The sequence below is a fragment of the Chiloscyllium punctatum genome, chromosome 11 (genome assembly GCF_047496795.1).
Source record: "Chiloscyllium punctatum isolate Juve2018m chromosome 11, sChiPun1.3, whole genome shotgun sequence".
NCBI lineage: Eukaryota > Metazoa > Chordata > Chondrichthyes > Orectolobiformes > Hemiscylliidae > Chiloscyllium > Chiloscyllium punctatum.
This window is the reverse complement of record NC_092749.1, coordinates 40,260,522-40,281,993: the sequence shown is the minus strand read 5'-3', so window position 1 is coordinate 40,281,993 and position 21,472 is coordinate 40,260,522. Positions and strand designations below refer to the sequence as shown.

General features: G+C 42.0%; 1 long non-coding RNA gene across 1 annotated transcript in view; it reads right to left on the bottom strand.

Annotated features, from left to right (window-relative positions):
• Nucleotides 1-21,056, bottom strand: part of LOC140482922 (uncharacterized) — a 118,136-nt gene extending 97,080 nt beyond the window's left edge. The window contains exon 1 of the long non-coding RNA XR_011961818.1: nt 20,994-21,056. This is a non-coding gene — a long non-coding RNA (uncharacterized lncRNA). The remainder of the gene's footprint in view (nt 1-20,993) is intronic.
• Between the last annotated feature and the right edge of the window lie 416 nt (nt 21,057-21,472).

The following is a 21,472-nucleotide window of genomic DNA, read 5'->3' as shown; positions in this document are numbered from 1 at the left end:
CCCTACTATAAATAACTCAGCCTAGTTTGACTCTGTATTTCTTAAGCAATTTCTTCCAATCAAGGAAACTCTCTTCTAGCCTATTGTACTACAAAGTTTTATCCTAATGCTAACTGTACCCAACCCTAGAATGCTGTTATTGGAATAACTAGGAAGTTTCACATTGTTTTGCATATGGACAAAAAAAAATGTGATTTAGGGACTTTGTGTACTCTATATCTGAGATAACAGACATGGCTGCAGCTGTATCAACTATGAAAGTAAGTTGTGAATCTCTAACTTTTACTTTTACTGTTAGTGCTGGAATGATAGCTTCAGCACTTTTATCTTCCATGTGCTGTTTTTTTGGCTCTCTGACTGAATACAACTCTGGATGTTCTAGCTGGATAACATCAACTTTTGTTTCCAGACTTATCACAAGTCACTCAAGGATTTTTCAGTCCTCCGAACTAGCTTTCAATCGATGATGATCTCAGCCTGGAATATGGCTGAGATGTGGAGCTTTACCACAACTAGGAGTATGACTGTTTCCTGTAACCCAGCATGGCATCAGGATATGACTGACATTCCCGTAGATAAAACACTATTAATGGAAATGAGAATGTTTAAATAGGTGTAACATCTAAATTTCTGAATCGGACTCTGAACTTGGCTGCTATGGCCTTGATTTCACTGTAACGGTGCAACTCCCCCATTGGTTCAGAAAAAGAATCCCCCAGGCAATTTGCAACTAACTCTTTGTTTCATTTCCGTAAGTGTGGCATCATCATAGGCCTCATTTCTCAACAGCTTGCACCTTCGCTCCAAAGCTTGGCCTGGGTTTTGTTGTTCTTTAGGTCTCCTACAAGTGTGTCTCTGAGTTTATACTATACCCGCTGCGATGAGAGAGTTTATTTAATTTAGGAGCTACTTACTTTAGCAGTCTGCAAGAGTGTCTTTTGGCAACTATTTTCTTTCACAGAATAGAACTCTCACTGAATTTTCATTCTTAGTCTTGTCATAATATGAGGCCAGTGTCTTATTCATTTCTGTATGTTCCATCGAAAGAACAAGTTGCCTAAAAATGATATCAATAGAGTCTAGCCCCATATATGGCAGGAAAACATTTATTCAATCTTCATTTGTTGTTTGACTTACTTTCAGTCTTTATTCATAGTTATACCAATCCTCTTTCTTAGGGATGAATTCTCTCATGAAGCCCAAATATGTCATCAATGCCATTTTTCCATTAGATTCCAAGTTAACGAATTGAAATATGTGCACAGAACAATCTTTCAAATTGCTCAAAATTTGTCAAAATTAACTGTGGCAGTCCCAAAATGTGTCACAATGTTCTTCAGACCTTAATTTTTCAATGAAAATTTTCTAAAATAAAAACTCTTTCCAGCCTCGTCGTCATCTTTCCATTGAGGATTGCACTAAGTAAAACCAATACATGAGGCTGCCCTTTACCATATTTTGGTAAAGTGTCACTTTTGTTGAGTACACAGATGGTTTATCACCATGAGGCCTAGTAAGTTTTTTATGCTATTGACTAAGTTCCTTTTGTTGTGTGAGGCTCATATTTGTCTGACTAGGTTCTCACAATTATGTTTCTTGCTCATCAATCTTTTAAATGAAGTTTAATAATGAACTTGCAGCTGGCTAAATTAGACAGAGACTTGAAGAACACAACAGAGCACAGTATCAAACAAACTGGTACGCTGAAGTTCCAATCCAGGAATTGTCCAAAACATCTGAGATAACATTTCAATGCAGTGCTGTGCTGTGTTAGAAACTATTCTTCAGATGATACATTAAATGAAGAGCCCATTGCCTATTCTTAGAAACAGAAAATAGGAGTAGCAGTAGGCCATTCAGACTTCTGAGCCTGCTCTGATATTCAATGTGATCACGGCTGATCATCCAACTCAGTTCCCTGCTCCTGCTTTTTTTCCATAACCGTTAATCGCTTTAGCCCAAATAACTGTATCCATTTCCTTCCTGAAAACACTCAATGTTTTGTCCTCAACCACTTCCTGTGGCAGAGAATTCCATAGGCACATTATTCTATAGATGAAGAAATTTCTCCTCAAATCAGTCCTAAAGTGGCCTACGCTGTATCCTTAATAGGTGACTCCTGGTTCTGGTCGACCTGGTTACTAAGAACATCTTTCCTCTGTTTACCCTGTCTAGTCCTCTTAGAGTTTCATAAGTTTCTATGAGATCACCGCCTCAACTTCTAAACTCAAGTGAATATTGTCCTCACCAATCCATTGCCTCTTCATATATCAGACCAACCATCCCAGCAATCAGTCTGGTAAATTTTTGATGTACTCCACCCAGAGGCAGAATACCCTTTCTCAAACAAGAAGACCAAAACTACACACAATACTGTGGTCCTGTGGAATTCCAGCAGGACAGCCCTGCTCCTGTGCTTGAATCCTCTCCCACTGAAAGCCAACATACCATTTGCCTTCTTCACTGCCTGTTGCACCCACATGCTTACCCTCAATGACTGGGGTACAAGGACACCCAGCTCTCATTGCAAGTCCCCCTTTCCCAGTCCATAGCCATTCAAGATAATGATCTGCCTCCTGTTTTTGCTACCAAAGTGGATAACCTCACATTTATCCACATTAAATTTCATCTACCTTGTATTTTGTCCACTCACTCAACTTGATCAAATCACATTAATGCATCTCTGCATCTTCCTCACAGCTCACCCTCCCACTCAGCTTTGTGTTATTTGCAAACTTGGAGATATTATATTTAATTCCCTCATCTAAATCATTATTATATATTATGAATAGCTGAGGTCCACGCACTGATCGCTGCAGTACCCCAGTGGTCATCGTCTGCCTTTTGGATAAAGACCTGTTTATTCCTATTCCTTGCTTCATGTTTGCTAGCCAGTTTTCTATGCATGTCAGTACATTATCCCCAGTTCCATGTGTTTTAATTTTACATGCTAATCTCTTCTCTGGGATCTTATCAAAAGCCCTCTGAAAGTCCAAATAAACCACATCCCCACTGTCTAACCCATATCAGCTCTCCTAGTTTTATCCATAATAATTTGTCAAGCATGATTTCCCTTTCTTAAATCTATTCTAACACTGTCTTATCATGACACCATTTTCCAAGTGCTCTTTTATAATGGACCTTAGCATGTTCCCCCACTGTCAATGCCAGGCTAGTTGATCGATAATTTCTGCTTTCTCTCTACCTCGTTTTTTAAGTAGTGGGGTAACTTTAGCTATCCTTTATTTGATAGGAATTGCTTCAGCATCTATAGAATCATGAAGGATCCCACCAATGCATCTCATGACATTTCCTTAAATACTCTGATTTGTAGATTATAATGCCCTGGGGATTTATCAGCCTTCAACTGCATCAATTTCCTGATACCATTTCCCCACTGATACTGAATTCCTGTGGTTTCTCCACCTCGCTAGACACTGTGATCTCCAATATTTTGGAACCTCATTTGTGTTTTTCTTTGTGAAGACAGAACCAAGTATGTATTTAATTATTCTGCCATCTTTTTGTTCTCCACTATAAGTTGCCCGTTTCTGATTTTAAGGGACCTAAATTTGCCTTTCACTCGTCACAGTTCAAGTAAATGTGAGGGATGCATTTGGCATCTTGGGAAATATCCTTTCCTCAGACAAGAGGAAATTAATTTGTTATTTGTAGTGTGCAAGCTGGCTGCTGTGATGGCTGACAAAGCACACCGATTGCTCTTCAAAGTTATTGTATGTGTGTGAAGCATCTATAGAATGATGTGAAACTGTCCAGTATAAATGTAATTTTTTTTTTTCCGTGTCTCAACGCAAGGCAAGAAGTGTTCTAAGGTGATGTAAAAATGATAGAATACCCAAATCTTTAAACTTATGGAAGAAAGCACAGTTTGTATGCAATAAATATACTGCTGTTCAGCTACATCTCCTGCCCTTCCTTTTTCTGTTCACATACTAAATGAAACACGGATTTATGGTCACTGTGTACAGTCAGAACAAAGGTCAATGGCGGAAGTTATATGAACAACATGACCTAGCGATCTCCTTGGTAACCCAAACCCATAGATTAAACCTCTGCAAAACAGAAATAAAAATAGCAAGCAATAAGAATAGGCATCTTCAGATGAGCTATCGTGCAGGCACCATTCAGAACCTGAAAAATCCCCATGTTTGCTTATCAAAGCCTTTGTTTATTCAATGATCTCTATCTAGTCTTGGTTTTGATTGTCCAGAGAAAAAGTAACGTGAAGAGTGTTAGAAAAGAAAGATAAAAATCACACAACACCAGGTTATAGTCCAATAGGTTTATTTGGAGCACTAGCTTTCAGAGCGCTGTTCCTTCATCAGGTGATTGTGGAGTATAAGATCGTATGACACAGTATTTATAGCAAAAGTTTACAGTGTGGTTTAAATGAAATTATATATTGAAAAATGCCTGGATTGTTTGTTAAGTCTCTCATCTTTTAGAATGACCATGTTATTTTCAGTTCTTTCAGAAAAAAGGATTTCCAGTGTTTTAACCCAACACTGTGAATTTACGAGTCATATCTGCTGCCTCTGTCATTCAAACTAGTCATAGAGTCATAGAGATGTGCAGCATGGAAACATACACTTTGGTCCAACCCGTCCATGCCAACCAGATATCCCAACCCAATCTCGTCCCACCTGCCAGCACCTGGCCCATATCCCTCCAAACCCTTCCTATTCATATACCCATCCAAATGCCTCTTAAGTGTTGCAATTGTACCAGCCTCCACCACATCCTCTGGCAGCTCATTCCATACACGTACCACCCTCTGTGTGAAAAACTTACCCAGTAGGTCTCTTTTATATTTTTCACCTCTCACGCTAAACCTATACCCTCTAGTTATGGATTCCCCGAACCCAGAGAAAAGACTTTGTCTATTTACCCTATCCATGCCCCTCATCATTTTGTAAACCTCTATAAGATCACCCCTCAGCCTCCGATGCTCCAGGGAAAACAGCCCCAGCCTGTTCAGCTGCTCCCTATGGGTCAAATCCTCCAACCATGGTAACATCCTTGTAAATCTTTTCTGAACCCTTCCAAGTTTCACAACATCTTTCCGATAGGAAGAAGACCAGAATTGCACGCAATATTCCAACAGTGGCCTAACCAATGTCCTGTACAGCTGCAACATGACCTCCCAACTCCTGTACTCAATACTCTGACCAATAAAGGAAAGCATACCAAATGCCTTCTTCACTATCCTATCTACCTGCGACTCCACTTTCAAGGAGCTATGAACCTGCACTCCAAGGTCTTTTTGTTCAGCAACACTCCCTAGGACCTTACCATTAAGTGTATAAGTCCTGCTAAGATTTGCTTTCCCAAAATGCAGCACCTCGCATTTATCTGAATTAAACTCCATCTGCCACTTGCCAACACATTGGTCCATCTGGTCTAGATCCTGTTGTAATCTGACGTAACACTCTTCGCTGTCCACTACACCTCCAATTTTGGTGTCATCTGCAAACTTACTAACTGTACCTCTTATGCTCGCATCCAAATCATTTATGTAAATGACAAAAGGTAGAGGGCCCAGCACTGATCCTTGTGGCACTCCACTGGTCACAGGCCTCCAGTCTGAAAAACAACCCTCCACCACCATCCTTTGTCTTCTACCTTTGAGCCAGTTCTGTATCCAAATGGCTAGTTCTCCCTGTATTCCGTGAGATCTAACCTTGCTAATCAATCTCCCATGGGGGACCTTGTTGAACGCCTTACTGAAGTCTATATAGATCACATCTACTGCTCTGCCCTCATCAATCCTCTTTGTTACTTCTTGAAAAAACTCAGTCAAGTTTGTGAGACATGATTCCCCATACACAAAGCCATGTTGACTATCCCTAATTAGTCCTTGCCTTTCCAAATACACGTACATCCTGTCCCTCAGGATTTCCTCCAACAACGTGCCCACCACTGACGTCAGGCTCACTGGCCTTTAGTTCCCTGGCTTGTCCTCACCACCTTTCTTAAACAGTGGCACCACGTTAGTCAACCTGCAGTCATCCGGCACCTCACCTGTGAGTATCGATGATATAAATATCTCAGCAAGAGGCCCAACAATCACTTCTCTAGCTTCCCGCAGAGTTCTAGGGTACATTAGAGATCACTGGTTTATAAATTGCTGTTATAGGCTCCTTGCCCGAGTTACGGCAGTTCGCCTGATAGAGGCTACACACTACAGCTGCTATACATCATTGCTGAAGGGAATGAATGTGGAAGGTGATGGATAAGTAGGGTGTCCTTCAAGCACGCTGCTTTGCCCTGGATGGTGTCAATGTTCTTGCACATTTTTAGAGCTGCCCTCATCCAAACAAGCAGGGACTATTCCATCACATTCCTGACTTGTGCTTTATACAGGATGGATAAACATTGGAGAGTCAGAGATAATTACCCATCACAGAATTCATACCTTCTGACCTGTTCTTGTAGTTAGAGTATTCAAATAGACTGCCCCTTTCAGTTTCCGTTCAGTTGTACCCTCCAGAATGTACATAGTGGAGGATTCAGTGATGGTGAAACCACTTAACATCAGGAGATGATGGTTAAACTCTCCAATTTGAGATGGTCATTGTTTGGCTCTTGTCTGGCATAAATGTTACTTGCCACTGATCAAGCCAAGCCTAGATGTTGTCCAGATCTTGCTGCATTTAAACACAAGCTGCTTCAGTACCTAAGGATACCTGCTCAGTGACACCCAGCTTGGGTTTCACCAGGGTCACTCAGCTCCTGATCTCATTATAGCCTTGGTTCAAACATCGACAAAAGAACTAAATTCCAGAGGTGCGGTGAGGTGAGAGTGACAGCCCCTGACATGAATGGCGCTGAATATTATGCAATCATCAGTGAACATACCCATTCTGACCTTATGATGGAGGCAAGGTCATTAATGTAGTAGTTGAAGGTGGGTGATCCTTGGACATTATCCTGAGAAATTGGGGTTCTTGTGGTGCAGTGGTAGTGCTCCTACTTCTGAGTGGAGTTTATGTTTGGTATGTTGCCTCCCAGGTGCAAGGGTATGTGATGTCTCTGATCGTGTTTTCCGGGTCCTTAAGGGGGAGGGGGAGCAGCCCGAAGTCGTGGTCCACATTGGCACCAATGACGTAGGTAGGAGGAGGGCTGAGGATGTTAGGCAGGCTTTCAGGGAGCTAGGTTGGAAGCTCAGAGTTAGAACGAACAGAGTTGTTGTCTCTGGTTTGTTACCTGTGCCACGTGATAGAGAGTCGAGGAATAGGGAGAGAGAACAGTTAAATGCGTGGCTACAGGGATGATGCAGGAGGGAGGGATTCCGGGGTTCTTTCTGGGGAAGGTGGGACCTCTATAAACAGGATGGTCTACACCTGAACCTGAGGGGCACCAGTATCCTTGGCGGGAGGTTTGCTAGCGCTCTTGGCGGGGGGTTTAAACTAACTCTGCAGGGACATGGGAACCTAGACTGTAGCTTTAGGGTGCAGGACCTGGAGTGTAGGGAGGTTAGGAACATGGCATCAATCTCAAAGGAGGGTGCCTGTAAACAGGAAAGTGGCTTGAAGTGTGTATACTTCGATGCAAGAAGTATACATAATAAGGTAGGTGGACTTGCAGCGTGGGTTGGTACCTGGGACTTCGATGTTGTGGCTATTACGGAGACATGGGTAGAGCAGGGACAGGATTGGCTGTTGCAGGTTCCAGGGTTTAAATGTTTTAGTAGGGTCAGAAGTGGGGGTAAAAGAGGGGGAGGTGTGGCATTGCTTGTCAAAGATAGTATTACAGCGGTGGAAAGGACGATGGATGAAGACTCGCCATCTGAGGTAGTTTGGGCTGAGGTTAGGAATAGGAAAGGTGAGGTCACCCTGTTAGGAGTCTTTTACAGGCCTCCTAATAGTCCTAGAAACATAGAAGAAAGGATTGCGAGGATGATTCAGGAGAAGAGTGAATGTAATAGGGTGGTTGTTATGGGGGACTTTAACTTTCCTGATATTGATTGGGAAAGCTGTAGCTCAAGTTCGTTAGATGGGTCGGTGTTTGTCCAATGTGTGCAGGAGGGTTTCCTGACACAATATGTAGACAGGCCAACAAGAGGTGAGGCCATACTGGATTTGGTTCTGGGTAACGAACCAGGCCAGGTGTTAGAATTAGAGGTAAGTGAGCACTTTGGGGCCAGTGACCATAATTCGGTGACTTTTACTTTAGTGATGGAGAGGGATAAGTGTGCACTGCAGGGTAAGAGTTACAGCTGGGGGCAGGGAAATTATGATGCGGTGAGGCATGACTTAGGATGCGTGGCTTGCAAAAGTAGGCTTCAAGGCAAGGGCGTAATTGATATGTGGAGCTTGTTCAAGGAGCAACTATTGAGTGTCCTTGAAAAGTATGTACCTGTCAGGCAGGGAGGAAAGGGTCGTGTGAGGGAGCCGTGGTTTAATAAGGAATTGGAATCGCTTGTTAAATGGAAGAGGGCAGCCTATGTAAAGATGAGGCGTGAAGGTTCAATTGGGGCTATTGAGAGTTATAAGGTAGCCAGGAAGGACCTGAAGAGAGAGCTAAGAACAGCAAGGAGGGGACATGAAAGGTCCTTAGTTGGTAGGATTAGGGAAAACCCTAAGGCTTTCTATAGGTATGTCAGGAATAAAAGAATGACTAGGGTAGGAATAGGTCCAGTCAAGGATAGTAGTGGGAGGTTGCGTGTGGAGGCTGAAGAGATTGGGGAGACACTGAATGAATACTTTTCGTCAGTATTCACTCAGGAACAGGACATTGTTGCCGATGTGAATACTGAGTCACAATTAATTAGAATGGATGGCTTTGAGGTATGTAGGGAAGAGGTGTTGGAAATTCTGGAAAGGGTGAAAATAGATAAGTCCCCTGGGCCTGATGGCATTTATCCTAGGATTCTCTGGGAAGCAAGGGAGGAGATTGCAGAGCCATTGGCCTTGATTTTTATGTCCTCGTTGTCTACAGGAATAGTGCCAGAAGACTGGAGGCTAGCAAATGTGGTTCCCTTGTTCAAGAAGGGGAGTAGGGATAACCCTCGTAACTATAGGCCGGTGAGTCTCACTTCTGTTGTGGGCAAAGTCTTAGAGAGAATTGTAAGGGATAGGATTTATGAACATCTGGATAGGAATAATGTGATCAAGGATAGTCAGCATGGTTTTGTGAAGGGCTGGTCGTGCCTCACAAACCTTATTGAATTCTTTGAGAAGGTGACTAAGGAGGTGGACGAGGGGAAAGCGGTAGATGTGGTGTATATGGATTTTAGTAAGGTGTTTGATAAGGTTCCCCATGGTAGGCTACTGCAAAAAATACGGAGGTATGGCATTGAGGGTGATTTGGAGGTTTGGATTAGGAATTGGCTGGCTGGAAGAAGACAGAGGGTAGTAGTTGATGGTAAAGGTTCATCTTGGAGTGCCGTTACTAGCAGTGTTCCACAAGGATCTGTTTTGGGACCATTGCTGTTTGTCATTTTTATATATGACCTGGAGGAGGGGTTAGAAGGTTGGGTGAGCAAGTTTGCGGATGATACAAAAGTCGGAGGAGTTGTTGACAGTGAGGAAGGACGGGGCAGATTACAGTGGGATATAGATAAGCTGCAGAGCTGGGCAGAAAGGTGGCAAACGGAGTTCAATGTAGCTAAGTGTGAGGTGATTCACTTTGGTAAGAGTAACAAGAAGATGGGGTACTGGGCTAATGGTCGGATACTTGGTAGTGTGGATGAGCAGAAGGATCTTGGTGTCCATGTACACAGATCTTTGAAAGTTGCCACCCAGGTAAATAGTGCGGTGAAGAAGGCATATGGCGTACTCGCTTTTATTGGTAGAGGAATTGAGTTCCGGAGTCCTGAGGTCATGTTGCAGTTGCATAAGACTCTGGTGCAGCCGCATCTGGAGTATTGTGTGCAGTTTTGGTCGCCATGCTATAGGAAGGACGTGGAGGCACTGGAACGGGTGCAGAGGAGGTTTACCAGGATGTTGCCTGGTATGATAGGAAGATCGTATGAGGAAAGGCTGAGGCACTTGGGGTTGTTTTCATTGGAGAAAAGAAGGTTTAGGGGTGACTTGATAGAGGTGTACAAGATGATTAGGGGTTTAGATAGGGTTGACCGTGAGAACCTTTTTCCACATATGGAGTCAGCTATTACAAGGGGGCATAGCTTTAAATTAAGGGGTGGTAGGTATAGGACAGATGTTAGGGGTAGGTTCTTTACTCAGCGAGTCGTGAGTTCATGGAATGCCCTGCCAGTAGCAGTGGTGGACTCTCCCTCTTTATGGGCATTTAAGCGGGCATTGGATAGGTATATGGAGGATAGTGGGCTAGCGTAGGTTAGGTGGGCTTGGATCGGCACAACATCGAGGGCCAAAGGGCCTGTACTGCGCTGTATTCTTCTATGTTCTAAATCCCACCTGTTCCAGAGGGATGTAATAACATCTCTGAACAGGTTGCTTAGAAAATATATACCCTGGGACCAAATATATACCCTGAGAAACTTCTGTGATGATGCTCCAGGATTAAGATAATTGACCTCCGACAAACATCATCAGTAGAATCATAGAGTCATAGAGATGTACAGCATAGAAACAGACCCTTCAGTCCAATCCGTCCATGCCAACCAGATATCCCAACCCAATCTAGTCCCACCTGCCAGCAGCCGGTCCATATCCCTCCAAACCTTTCCTATTCATATACCCATAAGCTGATGTGATTTGATTTCTTGTTGCATGTATTTATTACAAATACAGTGAAAATTGTTTAGTGCCACCATTCTCTAATGCCATCTTAAAACACAGAAAATAAACCAAAACTCAGAATATAAAACCAGAAAAATAAAACATTAAAGTTCATCTTATAACCTTATCTCAATAAACATAGACGGTCATTGGAACAGCTCTCGCTGCTCGCTCAGCCAGGGCCAGGATCCAGGCTCCAACACCCTGTTACCTCCAGTTCCTGCTGTTAAACTGATGTCATTGCTGCAACCTTGCTTCATGACCCCAGCCACTGGAGAAAAAGAGTCATCGCTCTCTGCTGCAATCTCACCTCCACCAACACTGCCACCACCACAGGTTCACATTTGGCCAAATTCACCAATGCAGCCACTGCCAGTGCCACAGGGACCTGCACTGGGACCAAACTTGCTGCTGTCGCCACCTCCGCAGTCACACGTTGAGGCCTAGCCACGGACCCAGAGACACAGCTCAGCCTCCGAGTCTGCATCAAGGATCATCTCACTTGGTGCTGGGTTTGGCCCCAACCAGTGGTAACTTAACACACAATTCCCATCTATTTTACTCTTTCCAGGGCTCCCTGATACCACACTCAGTCAAATGCTGGTGTTGATGACAAGGGCAGTTACACTCACGTCACCTCTGATGAAGTTCAACTCCTTTGCCTATATTTGGTCCAAATTTGTCATAAAGACTGAAGCTGAGAAGCCCTGGTGAATCCAAGTTGCAGTTAGTAGGTTATTACTCAGAAAATGGCACTTGATAGCACTATTGACAAGCTCGTCCATCCCTTTTCTGATGATTGAGAGAGCTTGATCGGGTGTGGTTTTCTTGGTTGAATTTGTCCTGCATTTTTTGGAAAGAGCATATTTTCAAATTGCCAGGTGGGTGCCAGTGTTGTAGGCGATGGATTTAGACTTTGACAACAGATTATAAGGAACTACTTACACATTCTATTGATTTCAATGGGAATGAAAAAGAAATGGAATGCCTTAGGAGCTGTGAGAACTATCACCTGCACTACTATCAAAGACCAATTTCAGCATCATTACCATTGTTGCTATTGTTTTTGTATGTCGCCAGCATTTCTTATACAAATTGCCCTTCCAAGATCAACTTGCTGTCAACAGATATCTAAATATATCATGATTACGAAACGAAAGTTGCAATTTTAATGATTAATTAGAAAAAACATAACACAAGAACCTAAAAAATAGGAACAGGAAACCATATGACATTGAGCCTGCTCAGCTATTCCATTTGCTTTCCTAACCACTTGCCGTATCTACATACTAACCATTTGTGTTATTAACCTCACAATTCCCCACTATGTACACCATTTTGTTGCTCTTAACTCTTCACAGCCCTTTGTAGTCTTCTCATATTTTGCATTCCCGCCTGGTGTGATTTTGTCAGGAACCTCTGATACATTGCTCTCTGAGCTGAATCTTGTGTTTGTTTTGGCTAAATATGAAGTGCTGTATTTTTGGGGGGTATTTTTCTCACCGTATCTTACCAAACTCATCGCATTAATTAGCTGCTCCATCCCTATGACAGCCCTCATATCAGTCCCATTTTACCATATGTCATTCTGAAACAACTCACCACTGCCAGGATATTCGGGATTGCCCACACCATCTTTAAAAGCCCAACGTGCACTCAAGCAAGCACTGTCTATTCAAAGCTGCCGTACATGGTTCCTGACATTTGCCTCGGTCATAGCAGGCAAAGAAAAATCAACACCCAGCTTTTTGGGCAGGGAGCTCGCTGTCCTACTGGAGAGAGTGGTGCACAGGCAGGACTTTCCCATTTCCCAAGACCAGCAGAGGATACCATGATATCAGAGCACGCTGGTCTGGTCCAAAATTGCCACAGTTTAGAGCAGTCTCAGCTGTATGGTGGAATGTACAGCAATAGGGAAAGAATGTCAAAGACCTTCTCCATTCCATGAGTGTAGTGTCACCATGTTTTGTCCAATATGTCACACTCACTCTATCTATTCTACTGTTCCCCCTCCCACCAAGATTCACACTCTACCACTCTCACTATTACCTGCAAAATTTTCCCTTGTTCACTGTTACCCATTCCAATTGTGACACCACTAACCCTGCATGTCCTCTATGCTGTCTAAGCATTCGGCAGGATACCTCCTGTCTACAACAGTAATAGGGTCATAGAGTCATTAAATATACAGCACTGAAACAGATCCTTTAGTCCAACTTGTCCATGCTGACCAGATATCCCAACCTAATCTAGTCCCATTTGCCAGCACTTGGCCATATCCCTCCAAACCTTTCCTATTCATTAACCATCCAGATGTATTTTAAATGTTACAATTGTACCAGCGTCCACCACTTCCTCTGGCAGCTGATCCCATATATGCACCACCTCCTGCATGAAAAAGTTGCCCTTTAGGTCCCTTTTATGTCTTTCCCCTCTCACCCTAAATCTATGCCCTCTTGTTCTGGACTCCCCCATCCAGGGAAAAGACCTTATCTATTTATCCTATCTATGCCCCTCATATTTTCTAAACCTCTATAAGGTCACCCCTCAGCCTTTGACGCTCCAGGGAAAACAGCCCCAGCCTGTTCAGCCTCTCCCTATAGCTCAAATCCTCCAACTCTGGCAATATCCATGTAAATCTTTCACAACATCCTTCCGATAGGAAGGAGACCAGGATTACATGCAAACCAGTCAGTTTCGTAATAGTTTCTACCCTATTATTGTTCGAATATTGAATGGACTCACAAACTTTTAATATTTGCCTGTACCTGTGTTTTTCTTTTTGCCGCTGTTTACCTATTATTTACTTTTCTATGCTACTTAACTCTGTAATCTGCCGGTATTGCTCTCAAGACAAAGCCTTTCACGGTGCCTCGGTACACATGACAATAAATTCAATTCAATTCAATATTCCAACAGTGGGGCCTAACCAATGTCCTGTACAGCCACAGCATGACCTCTTAACTTCTATTCTCAATGCTCTGGCCAATAATGGAAAGCATACCAAACACGTTCTTCACTGTCCTAATTACTATGCTACCCATTTCTTATCTCCAGTAATACATGCCACTCTCTCATTTCAGAAAAAAAATAGCCTATAACTAGGCAGATGATGGGCTGCTTGACATTCAACTCCTCATACATTGTGCTTCCTGACTCTGACTGCCCTGAGCAGCTGACTGACAACATCCAAGATCTTGGACCAGTATTGGAGACTGTCATTGAATTATCATTCCGGGACTCCCTGAGAAAAGGCTATCTCCATTGTCTTGAAGCTTGCACATAATCATGATAAGCTTCCTGCATTTGTGTTTGTGCTAAATGGCAATCAAAACAGCAGTTATATGAGCCTGGTAGCTCTGGCAGACGTGCCAAAACTTGCACAAAGGCAATGTAAGGCAGAGATGCTGCAGACATCCAAGTACGTTAGAGTGAGTGAATGTAATGACAGCATGTAAATATCCCAGAGATATAGCCTGGTCCAGTCCATAAGTTTAGATTACTTACAGTGTGAAACAGGCCCTTCGGCCCAACAAGTCCACACCGCCCCACTGAAGCGTAACCCACCCATACCCCTACATCTACATCTACCCCTTACCTAACACTATGGGCAATTTAGCATGGCCAATTCACCTGACCTGCACATCTTTGGACTGTGGGAGGAAACCGGAGCACCCGGAGGAAACCCACGCAGACACGGGGAGAACGTGCAAACTCCACACAGTCAGTCGCCTGAGGCGGGAATTGAACCCGGGTCTCTGGCGCTGTGAGGCAGCAGTGCTAACCACTGTGCCACCGTGCCGCCCAGTTGGATGTATGTCCCTAAGCCATGGTGTCCTTGCTGCAGCATTACCGTTGCCAGCCCAGCCTGAAGTGTAGCATTGAAATGCAGAAGCATCCTGTAGGTGAATCAGAGATGTTCAATAAGGGTTCTCAGAGACGGGCACATATCACATTGCATGTCTATGGATGTGGGGTGTGTGTGACAGAAGCCCATGGTGCATATCCTGAGATGTGGGCACCTGGTGTCCAACATGGATGTCTTTTGGAGAAAACAGCAAGTTGAATTCACCAGGTACCTGTGCTCATTTCCATGTTGAGTTTCCTCAACCTCGTCTTGTTTGGTGCATTGTGTTAAATGAGTGGCTGAATATTAATGAGGGCAGGCTGTGCCATTAACAAGGTGCTTTATAAGTAATAATCCCTATGGTATTACAATGCTGCTGCCTGGAGAGAAATTTGTCTAGCCAATTGTCAAAGTATAAAAGACGGAAGATGGAGATGATCCCAATTTTGAGATAGCCCTCACCAGACATCTGGTCCAGTTCTGCTAAAACTCTCTTGGAGCTCACATTGCTCAGACCCCGCCTTACATCTTCAATCTCTTTGTTTAAGTCATTATTATAGATTGTATGTCCTAGCACTGAAATTGCGATACTCCCCTACTCACTGTCTGCTAATTTGAAAGTGACTTGTTTATCTCTAGTCTCTTCTCCAAGTCCATTACCTCATCCAATAACTGAGGTCATTGTTATAGCCTGCTAGTATATTAATCACAACTCCATAAGCCTTAGTCTTGTGTGTTAACATTTAGTTTGGCAACTTGTTGAATGCCTTTTGTAAATCCAAGTACACTGCATCTACTGGTTATCCTTTATCTACCCTTGTAGTTACTCCCTCAAAAACGTTTTAAAAATTGTCACAGGGAAAACCATGTTAATAATCATGGTTCTAATCATATTATACTTTTCTAAGTGCATTGTTAAGATTTCCTTATTTATAAATTTTTTGGATGACTGATATCTGTTTTTTCCCTCCCTTCATCCTTCAATGTTACATTTGCTAATTTGCAATCTGTTGGGACCATTCCAGAATCTAGGCTATTTTAGAATATTACAACCAGTATGTCTACCACATCTGCACTCTTTTATTATCCAAGAACGTAAGTTATCATGTCCTGGGAACTTTTTGGATTTTAGCCCTTTGAGATTCTCCAGTACAGTACATGTTTACTACTGATATTAATTGCTTTATTTACTTATGCCTATTCGCCCCGAGATTTCTCTCTATTTCTGGTTTGTAACCTTCATCTACTACTGTGAAGACAGACACAGTATTTTTTCAAGGTCTTTTAAATGTCCTCATTCTCCATGATGATTCTTCCTATTTGAGAATCTGAGGGACCAATGTTTAGTTTTACCTACTCTCCTCCCTTTTATATATACTTGTAAAAGATTTTTTTGATGATGCTTTTTTTTTCTCATACACTCACAATCCTCAGATTTCCTAAGTTCTTTATACAGTATTATAAGCCTCTTCTTTTAAGCTAATAATATTCTTATCCCTCAGAAGCCCATGGATAAATCTTTCAGACTGAGATTTTGCCTTTTGAGTGTGTATTTTTATTGAACATTTTGAATTGTTTAATTTAGGGTTTGCACTGTGTATTTACCACTATACCTTTTAGCTACTTACCAAACCAACTTGGTACAGCTCTTCTCCCATACCGTTAACACTGACATCGTTTAAGATTCTTGTTTGTGATTACAGTATACCATTTTCAAACTTGACATGGAACTCAACTGAATTCTGATACTGTTTCCTATGGTATAACTAATTCAGTGCACAATACTAGATTTAAAATAGTTTTATCCCTACCTGGTTCCACAACATATTGTTCCAAGAAACTGTTACAACTGTCTTTGTTCTGCCTATGTTTCACTGGTCTCCATTTGAACAATGGCAACTTAGATGCTTCCCTTTCTACTCCAACTTCCTTGCCAGCTTGTAGATGTCCTTACCCTGGCAGGCGGTAGACAATACAGCCTTTTACAGTCACGCTCCTGGCTTTGGAGAACAACATTTATCTCCCTGAATTAACTGTCTCCTACCACATCTACATTCATTTTTACTCACCTCACCCTCCTTGAACCACAATGCTGTGGTCAGTTTGCTCAACCACCATGCAGTCCCTGCTTCTGTCCACACAAGCTGCAAAAATGTCAAACTTGCAGTACTATTGCAGGGGCTGAGGCTCCTCCATTGCTACTATCTGGTTCCCCATAACTGCCGCATTCACAGTCACACTCTCCTGCCCCTGACCATGGATCTAAACACAAGTACATAACTTCAGGTGTGACTGTCCCCGAAACAAAGTGTTCAGGTACCTTTCCCAATCCTTAATGCATCACAGTGTTTGAAATTCAGCCTTTAGCTCATCAGCCCTGAGTTCAAGTTCCTCAAGCTATAGTTAATTAATGTAGATGTTGTTGATATCTACCATCCCACAGGCTACAGCTGCAATATATCACCTACTCTGACTATTACTAGCACTCTTTTATCCTTCCTGCTAAACTGATTCTATTCTTCCTCTCACTGCTACTACCATTCTTCTACCTAATCACTGGTCTCACTCCATTCTACATTTAACACTACAACATACCATCATAGGATCAATATACATAAGTGCCTAAAATCAATAAATAATTGAGATTAAATTAATAATTAGAAACAATTTGTATTCTAATCTAAATATAAGGTACAAGGATATAGCAACACTGATAAGATCACACAATTCAGTAGATGATGACTTTGATCTGTCCCGATGTTGTGCTATGATCAATCAGGCCATATATGAAAGTCTTTGCATTAGATATGAAATATTCAACTTTACAAAGAGCCAAAATCTGTTACTGTTTGAGACAGTATTTTCATTCCCAGAAATGATGTTGTTTGATCAGAGCGTATTTATCCAAAACAAATCGACTTTGAAATAAAAACGGAAATGCTGGAATCACTCAACAGGTTTGAGAAACATCTGTGGAAGGAGGAAAACTATGGAGATGGAAAAAGATTTCAGGTCATGTCCTTTCAACAGAACTCATATCTGAATGCATCAAATGAACTGTTTAAAATGGAATTAGCATTCCTATTATTTTTAATTTCCTGTCTCTTTGACATAAAGACTTGGCTATATTTATGAGGTAAAATCTGTTGTAATATAACTGACACCTCTTCATATATACATGTTGACACAAACATTTGTCAATTCTTAAATATATATTAATGTGTAATTGGATGTGTTCAAAGAGAAAAAATGAAATCTGTGGACTTAATTCAATATTTTTCTTTCTCAGAGATGTGCTGAGAGTTACTTGTTCAGCAGAATTTATGATCAAGATGACAAGAATCCAGTGAGTCGGTGGTTGAAAGGCAAAGCATGGTGAAGATTCACATAGGAGACCAGACAGGGGACACAAGAAATCAGCAGTGGGTAAAATAAAGGGTAATCTAAAGTTATTGGATATAGGTTTGCTCACTGAGCTGCAAGGTTCATTTCCAGACGTTTCGTTACCCTACTAGGTAACAGCTTCAGTGGGCCTCAGGTGAAGCAATGCTGAAAATTCCTGCTTTCTATTTATATGTTTGGGTTTCTTTGGGTTGGTGATGTCATTTCCTGTGGTGATGTTATTACCGGTGGTGAAGTCACTTCCTGTTCTTTTCTCAGGGGTGATAGATGGGGTCTAACTTGATGTGTTTGTTGATAGAATTCCAGTTGAAATGCCATGCTTCTAGGAATTTTCATGCAGTGTCTTTGTTTGGCTTGTCCTAGGATTGATGCGTTGTCCCAGTCAAAGTGGCGTCCTTCCTCATCCGTATGTGAGGATACTAGTGAGAGAGGGTCATATCTTTTTATGGCTAGTTGATGTACATGTATCCTGGTGGCTAGTTTTCTGCCTGTTTGTCCAACACACTAAAACAGCAGCTAATGAACTTGAAAGACCTGACACAAACAACAAGCAAAACTACAGTCATTTACAAAATACCGTGCAAGGACTGTGACAAACACTACTTTGGACAAAAAGGCAAGAAACTAGCCACCAGGATACATGAACACCAACTAGCCACAAAAAGACATGACCCTCTCTCACTAGTACCCTCACATACAGATGAGGAAGGACACCACTTCGATGGGGACAACACATCCATCCTAGGACAAGCCAAATGAAGACACACACACGAATTCCTAGAAGCATGGCATTTCAACTGGAATTCTATCAACAAACACATCAAGTTAGACCCCATCTATCATCCCTGAGAAAAGAACAGGAAGTGACTTCACCACCGGTAATAACATCACCACAGGAAATGACATCACCAACCCAAAGAAACCCAAACATATAAACAGAAAGCAGGAATTTTCAGCATTGCTTCACCTGAGGCCCACTGAAGATATTACCTAGTAGGGTAACGAAACATCTGGAAATGAACCTTGCAGCTCAGCGAGCAAACCTACATCCAAAACCTCAATCTGAGCTACAAATCTTCTCAAAATCTAAAGGTATGCAAGAGCCAAGAAGAAAGAGTCAAGAGTGTGGTGCTGGAAAAGCACAGTAGGTCAGGCAGCATCCAAGGAGCAGGAGAATCGATGTTTTGGGTATAAGCCCTTCATCATGATGAAGAGCTTATGCCCAAAATGTCAATTTTCCTGCTCATTGGATGCTGCCTGACCTGCTGTGGTTTTCCAGCACCACACTCTTGATTCTAGCCTCCAGTATCTGCAGTACTCGCTTTCTCCTAGAGGCAAGAGGATAACCAGGAAGTAAGTAGGAGTGAGTGGGACTGTGATGAACCTGAAAAAGTTAGCATTGAGAGGAAGGAGGTATAGGGGGTTTAGAACATTAAAGTTGGATAAGTATCCAGTCGCAAATGAGAAATATCCTAGTATGCTATGAGAAGCAAGAGTTGAGGTTGCAGGGATCTTGACATGAATTTATAAATCCTCCTCGGATGCAAGAGAGGTGGCACCGAACTAGAAGACAGCCAATGGCGTACCATTATTTAAGAAGGATAAATCAGGGAACTATTCAACATTGAATCTAATATCAGTGACAGAGAAACAATTGGAAAAATTTCCAAAGGACAGATTTCATTTTTGTTTAGAGAGGCAAGGAGTAATCAAATATAGTCAGTATGGCTTTGTCAGTCTGGGAGGTTTTGACTGTTTCTTTCAAGGAGGTTACTACTTGAGTAGATGAGTGTAGTGTTGTTGATGTAGTCCAGATAGACTTCAATAAGGCTTTTGACAAGATGCTGCATAGGAAACTGTTGAAGAAAGTAAGACCCATGGAATCCCATGTAATTTGGCAAATTGGATCCAAAATTGGCATAGTGACAGGAGAAAGAGGGTTCAGCTTGAAAGTTTATTTTTATTGGAAGCCAATACCCAGTGATGTACCACAGGAAGTGGTTTGGGGTCCTTTGCTGGGATTGGTGTTAGGACTCCTGATCTTTCTGCTTTGTATCTAGATGTTGGCATACAGACCAACATTTCAAATTTGTACAAAACTTGGATGTATTATAAACCAAAGGGGAATAATTTAAAACTACATCGAAAGTCAGAATAGGGATATAAGTGACAAACTACATAATATGCAGTAAAGTGTGAATGATTCAAATTGGTAGGAATTATGCTTTGAGATAATATAAACCAAAAGGATGTGTAGAAGCAAACGGACCTGGCTATGATTGTGTATGAACCATGGAAGGTGGCAGGGCAGGTTGTGATCACTATTTATAAAGTATCCTGGGCTTCATCAAGTGTATGATAAACCTATATAAACACTAGCTCAGACTCAATTAGAGTACTGTGTCCAATTCTGGCCAACAGACTTCAGGAAGGGCATGCTGGCATTTGACAGGGAGCAGAATAAAAATCATGAAAATGCTTCCAGGGATGAGGAACCTCAGACACATAGAAAGATCAGAGAAATTGGAACTGTTTGCTTTGGAGAAAGGAAGGTTAGAGGAGATTTGATAGAGGTATTCAAGTCATTAGGGATTTGAACAGATCAGGTAGGGAGAAACTGTTAGCATTGATGGGAGAATCAAAGAATTAGAGGGCACAGTTTTATGGTATATGGTAAAGGAAATGGCAAAAATGAAGGGAAATGTTCTTACCCAACAAGGAAAAAGCAGGGGAAAAGCACTCCTAAACTGGTCATTCCCAGGGGCAGCACAAACAAGGCCTCCGCTGAATCAAGCAGAACATTGAAGAACATACTACAAACAATAGCCGAGTACTCACTGTAGAATTCCTGGCCTCTGACCTGATCTTAGAGCCACAGAATTTATATGGCTGGTCAAGATTAGTTTATTGTCAATGGTAACATCTAGGATCTAGATTATGAAATGTCAACTAAATGTGGCTAGGTTTTTTTTGTGGAGATGGTCGTTGTCTGGCATTTGTATGGCATAAATATTACATACCAGTTATCATCCAAAGCCTGAACGTTGGTCAGATCTTGCCTCATGTGGAATGCATAGCTTCAGTAGCTGAGAGAAAAGAAAGACTTTCATTTACATTATGCTTTTCATGACCATTGGATGTATTGAAGTGCTTTACAGACAAAGAAAAGCTTTTTGAAATGCAGTCAAATATCATAATATAGGAATTGCATCAGCCCATTTGCACAGCAAACCAGTACTGTGACAATGACCAGGTAGTCTGTATTTTTTATGATATTAATTGAAGGATAAATATTGACTTGGACACTGGGGATAACTTTCTTGCTGTTCCTGCTATCAAAATAGTGCTATGGAATCTTTTACATCACCTTATCAGACTGATGGGGTCTTAATTTAATAGCTCTTCTGAAAGACAGTGTCAGCCTTGGTCGCTTTGCTCATATCCTGGAGTGTGACCTGAATTAAGAGATCTCGGGGCAAGAGCCATTGAGCCATGACTC